The 12093-nt window shown below is 38.7% G+C and overlaps 1 protein-coding gene across 2 annotated transcripts in view; it reads left to right on the forward strand.

Annotated features, from left to right (window-relative positions):
• The window catches only part of saa (serum amyloid A), a 323028-nt gene that overhangs the window by 107808 nt on the left and 203127 nt on the right, over positions 1 to 12093 (forward strand). Inside the window, exon 1 of one of the 2 annotated variants that reach the window (XM_071488634.1) lies at positions 9093 to 9098. The exons of the other annotated variant lie outside the window; for it this stretch is intronic. The gene's annotated coding sequence lies outside the window, so the exon portion shown is untranslated. Of the gene's footprint in view, positions 1 to 9092; positions 9099 to 12093 lie in introns of those variants that run through there. 2 annotated transcript variants of the gene reach the window in all.

Here is a 12093-nt window from a genome sequence, read left to right on the forward strand (position 1 = left end):
AAGTGAATAAATGACCGTCTGAAGAAAGGAGCATCTGCGTCTGTGCGCATGTCTTCTCAAATTAAATAAAGAACATGACTCTGATTAAGATAATGTTTGAAAGGACTTTTTTTTCCTCGCCGCTTCCAGGACATTCCAGGATATTAGACTAGTGAGAGGGCTCTCTGTTTTCTCTTGGTGCTGACCTTTGCCAAAAAAAGGTCACTGGGGATTTAATGCTGGTCATCGATGTTGTTTCACCACTCAATGTATCTGTAGCTCAACAATGCACAATCACCAATCCTTGTCACAGGATTGTTATTGAGCAGCAGATGCACTCAGCAGAGGGGCTGACTTCAAAACCTTGAAACATGAAAAGTAATTGATGTTAGTTTCCTAAGTTTAGGAATTTGATCTCTGTTGTACTCAAAGACACACTGTAAGACTTTGTGAACTTGTGGTAAGCTCTTGTCTGCTTTTTAAACACTAAGAAAGTTTGTATTATTGTTACTAATTTGAGGATCCCTCTGTATCACTCTGTGAAGGGCCCTGCCACTTTTTTTGTGGATTTTTCAGCACAGACACAAAGGAAAGACACACAAAAACCATAAATCTAAAGAATTTAGTGCTGCAGCCCAGAAACTTACTTTGTATGATATAAGATGAAGATGAAACATACGCAGTGCAGCTGACACAAGGATTTCCTGAAGCTGCTGTAAGCAGAGGTTTTGAACTGACATTTTTATGGGAGAGGATAATCTCCAGGACTCTAACTATTTGGGGATATAAGCCTCAAACCCTTTATTGCTATAGAGTATAGAGAAAGGGAGGGATCCTTCAGTACTATTTTTCCCCATTGTGCTCCAATTCCTGATAGTAAACAATAGCATCCACTATGCAGCCACTGCAGTCAACCCATAATGCAACAGGGAAAACCATATTACCATTCAAGTACATGCAGACAGCCTTATGTAAGAGTCTCGGTTGTCACTCTGTACATGTGGGCAACAACACGAAACACGTCTTCTGAGTGACATTTCCAGAAATAGACAAACTGTACAAACTGTTCATCTATTTGTTCATGTAAAGGCTTTTTCACAGATATGTCAGGTCTATGGCTGCTTCTCTCCTGCTGTCTGTGCCCTGGAATCAAGCAGTCTTTAAGCTCATGTAGTTGCAACATATGTTTGATGAAGATTTTATAAAATACAATTTTTATAATTAAATGCTACAATGTTTAATGTGTCTTCATGCTTGTTAAACCAAAGTGAATAGACAAAAAAGTTCAGTTTCATCCAGAGCCACCACGTCAAATCTTTTGATACACATAGAGTTTACAACCCATATCAGGTAATACAGAAATTTCCCTTGACAAACTACTTTTTTCAGTTGGCTGGCTACTCAAACCTTTTTTGAAAAAAAACCACACCAAGTTAAAAAAATTCAGTGAGGCTATTTCTTGACATCTGTGCACATGTTCAGCAGCAGTTCTGCCCTTTGACCCCTTCACTGAGCGTCCCACATGCTGCTGTGGCCCTCTTCTCTGGAGACTTGGTGATGTCCGGCTGCCCGGGTTCGTAGGTCACAGCGATGACAGCAAGCACCTTGCTGCGAGACTCCTATCTGCCCACCAAAATAAACACAGGAGGGTCTGCTCCAGCCCTCCCGCAGCACCCCCTGTCCAGCTCTGACTGAGTCTTTGAGATTAAACGCTAAGGATGCACAGGATCCTGCCTCCTCTAATCAAAATACTGTCAGGGTCAAAGGTTGAGTTGGGAGATCACAGTCAACTTTTATCCCAGCGACATTGTTCCAGAGAACGTGGCTTTACACCGGTGGAGGGAGAGTCTTGGCTGTTTTCCTTTGCTGGACCCCTGTTTGAGGAGCTTTTCACCACCACCTGTTTGTGTTTCTCTTTTCTCTGCCAGTGTACCTCAGTGAAAGAGCTGAATATGCATATCAGCTCAAGCAAAGTACATGACAGTCCACATCTGTCACTGTGTCACGAAAATGCATCGGATGCCAGATGACCCCTTTTGAAAATGTTTTTATGCAACAAAATGAAACATCATTACCAAATGTTACAGCAATGCACCAGATCTATAACTGTATAACTGTCCTGTCACTCATTTCACTGCATTTTACAGTTAAATCAAACAGAGAACCTACTACAGGAGGCCAGAAACATAGTTGTATCTCACGCGAAAGAAACACATAGAATCCTTTGTTAAACCCTCATTAAGTCCCTCTCACATTGGATTGAAGATACAGTAACTGGCTAGAGGTAAATACACCAGAGCAATGACCAAGGGAGTAAAATAACCTGGTCTGCTCTCACTAAAAATAGGGTTGGCAGGACTTTTTATTTGTGCCTTATTTATACACAACAGCAAAATGGGAGGATTTCAGCAAGCAATGCATTAAAGTAAAACATAAGAGAGTACATGAGTCTTGCTATTATTTAGAAACAAGATTAATGGATGATTTGTATCTAGACTTTGTCTTCCACTGTATTTTTAAAGCAAATTGAAACAGTGCTGCTCAGTATTTTGGAGTATTTTGTAATGTCTTGTCTTGTATTAAGTTAAAATTGAACCAGTGACTATTTTTGTGAATAGGTTATCAGTTCTACCAATGAAAAAAAAGAACAATTGTGTGTGCTTTGTTTTTTCTTTTTTTGTTTGTTTTTTTAATAGATGAGACCCCACCAGCTCTCATGTAAAACTGTGGGCAACAATAGCAACACTGTCTCCCTCCATTTAATTTGCAAAAGAAACCATGATTGCTCCTTAGATTACATTCAATTGCAATTTTCAGTCCAATCTATGCTGCACCAAAGTCATAGAGGTGAGGTTGAGGTGGATGTGCTGGTCTAGTCCTGGGACCTAGGTTTGAGCCACACATGGTGTTAGATTTACACTGCTAAAACATTTGGTTAGTTGAATAATGTGGTGTTCATTAAATATTTAAAAAGCAAACCTAACTGACAAGAGTTGAGTTGCCTAAAAATTAATAAAACTGCTATTCATGCTTCAGTAGCCAGTAGCTGTTATTGTGTGAAAACAAATGAAATAGGTTAGCAGTGAGCAGTTTGAAGACAGATTCAATATAAACCTAAAAGCTGATGGAAACCTCATCACTGTCAGAATTGTATTTACTAAAACATGTATTTGTTCATGTAAATTAGCTGCACAGGAACACAATCGAGGTTTTAGATTGGGTGTGTTTTAACAAACCAACTATGACTGTTGCTGTGCTCCTTGCCCATCATGAGATGTGTGTGGAGGTGAAGTAAACGGTGGCTGGTGAAGACCATTGAACAAGCAAAACAAAGAGGACCAAAGGCAGTACTACAAGTGTAATTTTGGATATGTATTCAACAGAGGATCCAGGTCCATGTTGTTCTGCTTGATAAGTGTATTCTGCCATACTGTAGTACATCGCAGCAAGACTGTGGGTTTGTTCTCTTTGTGCTCTCCCAGAAAACTCACTGAGTACAACTTTAAAAAGGAGATCACCAATTAAGGGTTTTCAGTGTCAAAGTATTACAGATATCATAAAAAAATTTGGAAATCAGTGGTTAATCCTAATCCAAACACACTCCTTCATATGACTATGCTGTTATAAACCAATAAGGATTTCTAATATAATAAGGTATTTGCTATTGAAACAAATCAGTTGGAAAACCTCATAAAACCAGGCCAGATAAATTATGGTTTTATATCAACTTTCATTTTTGAGTTTCATGGTGGGGTGCTGAAATTTTAGTAACAAGACTGGGGTTAGTTTGAGTCAGGAGCTCTTTGGTTTGCAACCTTGAAAATATCGAGCTTTGTATTTTGTCTAAATTGGAGGCAGTTGGCCTCAAGTCAATGTCATCTTTCAAAAAATTAATAATAGTTTAACTTTTCTTTTTTGGCAGCAGTGGCCCTTCAGCGGTTTTCCAGACTGTAACTGTAACTGTACTGCAAGCGAGTCTGGGTTTAACGCAACTGTCTGCTTTGAAGACTTGCAACTTTTAGAAAATCCTAAGCTAAACTATCTTTTTTATAAGTATACATTTGAAAGAATGAAAAAGATAAAAGAAGTACTGTATGTGAAACAACGAAATGCACAATGAAAACAGAGCTAATGGAACCAAAAACCTGATAGCATCAGCCAACACTTCAGCATCTGGACATTTACAAAGACGGGGTGGTAGGGAGGGAGACAACAAATTGCTGGACATTTGTGTAATTTATTCAGAATACAGTGCCCTCTAGATTGCAGCCTGCAACCTATTTGCACAGCATTATCTCTCAGAAGTGGTTGGAGTTGGGTGAGGTGCCAGTGCAGCGTTTCTGAAGTCTCCTCATACTGGTACACATTAGTATCACATGTCTCCACTGCTTGTTTTTAACTTACCATACAGTGGAATTTAAAAATGTGCATCACTTCAGTTGTTTTAGCAGTTCTTAGGCTCATTTGACACTGGGAAGTATTAAAGACATCTTTTCAACGTAGGCATCCCACAAACAATGAAAAGATTTACCAAAAAAATGACATTTTTACATTTTTGGAATCAGTCCAGATTGTTCCTCAAATGACGGCTTGTTCTTTTATCTGGAAGTTGGCCACCATATTGTTGCTCACAGCAGCCTACAATACATAAGGTACACTGGTTTTATACATACAGTAGCACATTTAAAAAAATACTGCCATCACTTTTGTTGTTGTCAGCTGCGTAATCACCGTGTTCAAGCGTCATTATCCTTAGAGGAGCCCTGTGGACATATTTGCGGCTGTGGTTTCCAGAGACTCTAAGCCCAAGTGAAGACCTCCCTAAAAGCTTTCTGCTCTTAGGTTGCTCTCGGGAACTAAATTATATGTAGGGGAACACACTAGGCAAGAGAGGTTACCAAACATACCAAGTATTAGCAATTAAATACCAGTGGGTGTCTGCTGAACAGTCAAGAATTTGTTTGATGGCAGCAGTTTTTCTGTGTCTAACATTCTTAATAGCTTTGTAAGTATGTGCTCAGAGACAACATTCACTATTAACAGCTATGTGTACTGCAGCATGAGGGCTGGCCCCATTGTTATTACCTATACTGTGAGGGTATCTCAGGTGGAGGGTCAAATCCCCGCTCTTCCTGTCCACATGTCAGCGAACTTGACCAAGATATTGAACCCTCCCGTTGAGCCGGGGAAAATGTATGTTGTTTTAGAGAAAAGCATCTGCTGAAAGTAATGTGAGCCTGATGTGAAAGGCGGATAATCGTTTTGTACACATTTACAGTTTTATTCTCAGCATGAAAAGCTTTTAAATCAACCAGCGCAATAAGGTCATGGTTAAACCTGAACAATTAGCAGCTCGTAAGCAGCGAAACACTTCGCCGCAGAAGTCCTTGTTTTTCTCGCCCTCTGAGCTTAAAAGCATGGCAGTCAGGAATGAAGTTTGTCCTTCTACCAGCTTCTCACATCCCACCACAAAAGAACATCCTGACTGTTGAATGAGACGACACAGTTTGATCAATAACATCTTCCTGAGGTCATCTGATTGCAAGAATCTGCAGTCTGCTAGCTTTAACTTTAACCTGTCTACTCAGAAATACATGAACACAAACACACACACCTCCCTGTATTGCGTGCTGTGTGGGTCAGCTGGGTGTGCTCTGAATTTGATGAAGCAGGATAATTCTCTCAACTGATCATATCAGTGAAGGAGGAATCCCAAGATCAACACCAGATTCTGGAGGTAGTCAGTCACATATGGAAAACATTTTTCCGGATCCTAATAAACTTTCATCTGTGAATTTTGTGCATGTTGAAGGTCTGGATGGGCTGGTCCCCATCTCCAGGTCTCTGCAAGTTCGGCACAACCTGGAAATGAAGGTGTTTTTAAAGAAGGCAGATGCAAAATAATAACCCTGAACTGAATCCACATCGTGCTGCACTGATATGCATGGTCAACACAAATAAACTTTTGTACATTCAATGTATACTGTGCAAACAAAGACATGCTCAAACATGTAAGACTGAGGGGTGGAGACTTTACAAGAGGTAATGCAATTACAGCATTGATATAAAAAAAAGTTTAGGATAAAAATGGTGACTCCACATTTGTGTTCATATCACATGCATGTTTTTTTAAACCTGAAGCACATTTGGAAATCAGATTCTGTGCTTATGAACCAGAAACACTGAGGTCCTATTGGAGCTAACCTGTTCTATCTTTGAACCTGACACAATGTGCCAGATGTTTAAAGCTGCTCCATGGGAAGTCCAGCAGATGTTTCACTGGCACTGTGGGCAATGAAGGTGCAGGCTGTTTCTCTATACACCGACCCAAACTCTTACTAAGAACGAAGCGAGAACAGATTATTTCTCTACTTTTTGAAAGAATTAAATTCAAGATAAGTCCAATTTTGCCTTCCCCTCTTTCTTCATTTAATTTGCTCAAAAAAAGTGCTGGCGCAGTGCAGTCCCCGACTCATGTGAAAACAATTTCAGCGGCACATAAAAATCTGCTGCAGAGCTTCAAACAGGCAGAGGCTCAGCTCATCCTCACCCAGAAGACCCTCGTTCAGACTGGCCATAGATGTGTGAGCCTGCAGGTGTGTTACCGCTTCTCACTGCTGGGACAAAGAGAGGGAGGAGAAGCTATTTCACACATTTGGGAAGCTCAGCAGAAAGCTGACACAACCTGACTCACACATGAACAAAGCAACAGTATGGCCAGTATGTTCTGCAGCACACACTCAGGACTCGATATTATAACTACATGATATGATAGCTAAAAAAAAAAACAAACTGTGTACTACTGCGAAGGGGAGACAAAGCAGACTACCAACCATAAACATGATCCATACGCACATAGCACCATGGACCTGTGTACTGTTACTCATAAAGAAGCAGTGCTAAGGAAAAGGAAAACATAAGACGCGATCTCTGACTTCAGTGTGATTTCATAACACATTAATTGGACTAAGTTGATTTTTGGCTTGTGGAGTTTTTATGTAAACCTTATAATGTGTGAGACCATAAAGTAGACACAAGGCAGCTGACCTTTACACCCAACCAGTACCAAAAAACTGTGGTTCTGTTCTTCAGTTAATTTCTTTACAGCAGACCTCCTTTCTTTGTTTACAGCAGCAAATTACTGACGAAAAAGAACAGAGACAATACACAAAGAAGGTGATTGAAAATGACTGTCTGTCTACAGAAATTATAGTAAACACATTTCTGTTTGTGGGCAGTATGTTTATTAAAGAAAAATTGATGGGTTGAGTTATTTTACTGGTTTGTAGCTGGTAATTTGTTTTCAGCTACACCAACCACCAAATTATCAAGTTAAGGCCGCAAATACACAAAGTATTAGACCATCAAATTTAAAAAGCCCCAAAAATAAAGAATGCATACTAATGTCTAAGGTCTCTTCTCTTTGTTGTTGCTCTAGGACTATTTCAATGTGTTACCACATAAACAGCAAAAATCATATTCGTATATCTGTGTTTCATTTGGTAAATCATACAGAATTAATGTGATCCATTGTTCACGGAATCAAAAGCATTAAGAGCGTTCATACATCTGTGTAAAATTTGGTTCTCTGACATTCATCAAAACACAGTGTGTTATCACTGTCCTTTGAACCAAAGCCCACAGTGAGCTGTCATACAGAAGCCCAGTTCAGAGTTAGACTGAATGATACAAGTACCATCATAGAAATGTATTCACATGCCAGTAAAACTCGAGTTTACCTTAAGTAAAGTGCACCTTGGCTGACTGATACTGGCTGCAGTGCGTCACTACAACTGCAGCATATCTAATATATAACATTAAAAAATTCAGAGAATTTAGAGCGAACATTATGTATGTTGTTAGATTTTCAGTTTAAGGAATTTGGAAAATACTAATAAATCCAGTGCAAACACCCCCAACCCCCTCGCCTTAATAATGTGAGTTCACTGAAAGAAACTTGAGTAGTTAGTTCAAAATAGTCTCATGAGTTATTGTAATGTAAAACTGACTTAGAACTTAGAATATATATATATATATATATATATATATATATATATATACATATACATATACATATACATATATATATATATTTATATATGGATGCATATAGTGGTTGATTCCACTATATATATTTATATATATATATTAAAACAGACAGCAAATTTTCATCGTGTAAGATTTCTTTAAACAACAAAAAAGAAGAGTTACTGATGGAGTTTTAACATTAAAACAATGCATGCTGGAAAGTGTGTTTAATGCTAATAATGTTTCTCTAAAAAGTAACTTCAACATATAATTTTGGGGGAACTTCCTGCTAGATGTTTTGAATTGAACTGAAAATTTTAATTACCTTGAAATCAATGAAACTTATGATAAACTAATGATAAAAGATTAGTTGATTCCACTAAATTCCTTTATGATATTTTACAGTGTATCTTTGAAACTGATTTGCATTGCATATATCTGAGTTAAATCTAATTTACAAGAATCACAAGTCTTCACTCATAATAATAATAAGAATTAATATTAAATGTATAATACACATTAATATATGTTAGAAATAAAAAATGGTAAAAACAAGTGTGAGTCTAATTCTCAATTTGCCCTGTGAACACTTTCTTCATTGCAAAAAAATATGCAAGGTTTTGAAATGAAAGAAAATGTTTCCAAATGTTTGCATTGCCACCACTGAAAATACAAGAACTGGGCTGAGATAGTCAAGTAATCATCAAAGACCCCACCACGCCACTGGTGCAGTACTGTTGTCCCACACTGAAAACACTGTAAGAGGATATGACAGGAGAGTATTCTTTGATTCGGTCAGATACACTGCAGATATTTACATGTCACGAAGATGAAACACATGAGCAGAGCTTAGCTCATTCTGTGCACTGTAAAAGACAGAATGTGGTCAAGACTAATTACAGATGTTTTGCCCATGGGCAGGGCCAGGTAGTGGCTCACAACATTCCTCGATGCTGACTTGGCCAGTGCCACTGAAACGTTACTCCGTTCATATGTTTTTGAAAGTCTGCTGCTGTAAGTGATGTGTTTCTAAATGTCCCAGGCCGTGCTTTTTTAGATTCATAATGCTCAAGTAATCTCTGCTGTGCACACCAGCACGCACGCATGCACACACACACACACACACACACACACACACATACACACACATACACACACACACACAGTGTATGATCCCCAGTATGTTCAGAAAGTCTGGGTTTTCGTACACTGAGATGCCCAAACAGGCCCTGTGAAGATGGAATGTCTCTTTTATGTGAAATTAAATAAGATCAGCTTGTGGGCCTCTCTCCTTCCTGTTTCGCTTTCCGTTTTATGTTCATTTCCATTCCCAAACAAAGCCGCCTCTCCACGGTGTATTAATGCCCATCAAAGGCCTCAATCAAGTTCCCCTGCCACAGGCTAAAGTCAAACTGGAGAGGCTAAAGTTTAATGTTGCCAGTGCAGCAAGGATGTGGGCTCATGTCTCTTCCATGCCCTTGTGTTTTCTTTTAACCCCCACATTCACAAATATCTTAGTCTGGTTAGTGGAACGACGCATCTGAAAACAGCACACACTAAAGAGCCATTTAAGGGTCACTGACTGTGACAACAGTCTTACTTGTTGTACCATTGGGACAATGTCTTTATGTATTTCACTGAGAGAGCGGAACATTCAGAAAATAAAACATAATTACACAGAGCTTCCTAAAACATTAGTCAAGGCTGTGAGTCAATAGACTCTTGGTTTAGAAGTATCCGGCAATGAGAAATATTTAAGAAGAGGCTGACAACTGTCTGCTGACATTTCTCTTCCTGAGTGGAATATTGTGCTTTGTATCAGTCTCAATTCAACTCCCCTTAAACCTATTAACCCAATCTATTGTGGGTTCTAAAAAGAGTTTAATACATGTAGTGTATGTGACAACAAGGAAGGATTTCATAGTGATAGATCCCCATTTTCGCTCATATTTTTCCCCACTGACCTGTTAAACTTATTAACTGAATTGTAAGAAACAGTTAGAAATGCAAAAATACAGAAAATGGTGGATCATTTATCCATATAGAAATGCCAAGCAGTTTGTTTTTCTGCTGCCAGTGATAGAGATGTATTTGTCCATACAATACAATTCAAAAAACATATAACAGATTTCATCAAATGAATGTTTTATCATGAGGGGACTGCCATCATGTGATTATTAGCAGATCTACATTAAAATAAAAAGCCTTTTTTTGATTTTTAATCACCACAGTTAGTGAGTTTAAATATTCAACTCCTGCTGTCAGTGGTAACTTCTTTCTAAAGGAATTTGGCTAAATATTCTACTTTATAAAAACAAAAGCAACTTATGTTTCTAGGCATAAAATATGATGTGAGAGCTTGTTTTTTTTTCTTTGTGTTTGTGTGTGTGTTTGTGTGTGTGTGTGTGTGTGTGTGTGTGTGTGTATGTGTGTGTGTGTGTGTGTGTGTGTGTGTGTGTGTTACTTATTCGCTGCAGGTGGGCCTGCTGTTAAGGGGAGCTTTCACCCACTGTGCCAGAAAACTGACAAGTAAATAACTTTTCAATAGTCAGAAACACAGTCCCTCACGTTCTCGCTCTGACCATCCAAAAAAAAAAAAGAAAAAAGAAAAAGGGGGGGGGGGGGGGGGGGGGTTCTTATGATAAAGCAATTACAGTTAGTAAAACTGGGGACACTTTACTTCACCCCCTCTAAAATAAAGGGAGATCACATCATGCTTGTGACCAAAGCATGAACCACCACCATCTAAACATGCAGATGGAAATATAAAACACACTATAGTTCAACTTTATTTACAGCAGTTGCAGACTTCCTGGACCTACACTACAGATAAAAACAGATTAGACAATATTCGAGCACATACAGCATTTCAGAGCCCTGCTGCCGTACATTGTGCTTTGTCATGAATACCACACATACAGCTTTTTATCTGTAAAATTATCAATTACTGACCTTTCAGTTCTGGTGCCTGGTGCTGAACAGTCCTTAATAATATGTAGAACCACACCAGAAAAATGCTGAAAACTTGAGACATTATTCATTTGCATTTGTAGAAATCACAACAAAAACCCACACCCTCTCATCGAAATTGATATATCTGTGTAAAAGCTGTAACATTATAAGATCACTGCTAAAAATAGCACAGACAGAAGTGTACTGTTCCAGCAGGTTGAAAATTCAAAAAGCAATCATTACGTCTGGTTCACTGCCATAAACTATGCTGCTGATATATGGAGATATAGTTCAAAGTAATTAGATATTTGTTTGACAGTATTAGATGAAACGTAAACTGTCGTAAAGTCTCTTTCTAGTCTAAAGTATCTTTCCCCCTTGAGACAGTCAGTTTTCAGCTGAGTGTGAGCCAGGTTTTCAGAGCGTGAACATTACATCAGACGTATAAGTATGGACACCTTTCCGCCTGATGGACTCAATTTGAAATCCAGTCATGTAAAATGGAGCGGATTCTTTCTTTCTTTTTTTTCTTTCTCTCACGCATGTACTTGTATACATGCATGTGTCCACCATGTGTGCATGTCTGTATGAATATGTTTGTGCAGTACGTGCACACAGTGCACAGCTTCTAGCTGTGAGACTGTCACTTTTCCTGCCGGTTGCTTATAAGCTCTGTGGGCGCACCCAGCTCATCCAACGCTATTTGTTTTCCAGCAAAGCTCTTGCTTCTCAAGAGCGCCAGTGTGCAGAGGAGTAACAAACATCAACTCACCGGACACACAGGCAGAGAGAAGGTCCCACTTATACACCTGCAGCAGAAGATGGACCAAACTGTGTTGTTTATCTCCTGTTTTGTCAATCCAAAGCTTTGGAAAAGTCCAGTTTCTAAAACCTTAGGTTACATATGTATTTAGAATTGATCTCAGTGCACTATTCAAAAGATGTATTACTGTGTGAGCATTACGTGTTCTCTTCTAAATATGATATAAATAACAAATAATAAACAGATGTTGGTAAATATAGGCTGTCTGTTGTAAATTATGTGGTCATTTTTAATAAACATATAACAAATAAAGTGTGGTACATATGTTGTTCATTGATCCCACGATTTCAGCATGAGTGTAGGTGATTCAG

Source organism: Trachinotus anak, unplaced genomic scaffold, assembly GCF_046630095.1.
Source record: "Trachinotus anak isolate AG129_WGS33_773 ecotype Australia unplaced genomic scaffold, CSIRO_AGI_Tana_v1 ptg000011l, whole genome shotgun sequence".
In the NCBI taxonomy this organism is placed as follows: Eukaryota; Metazoa; Chordata; class Actinopteri; order Carangiformes; family Carangidae; genus Trachinotus; species Trachinotus anak.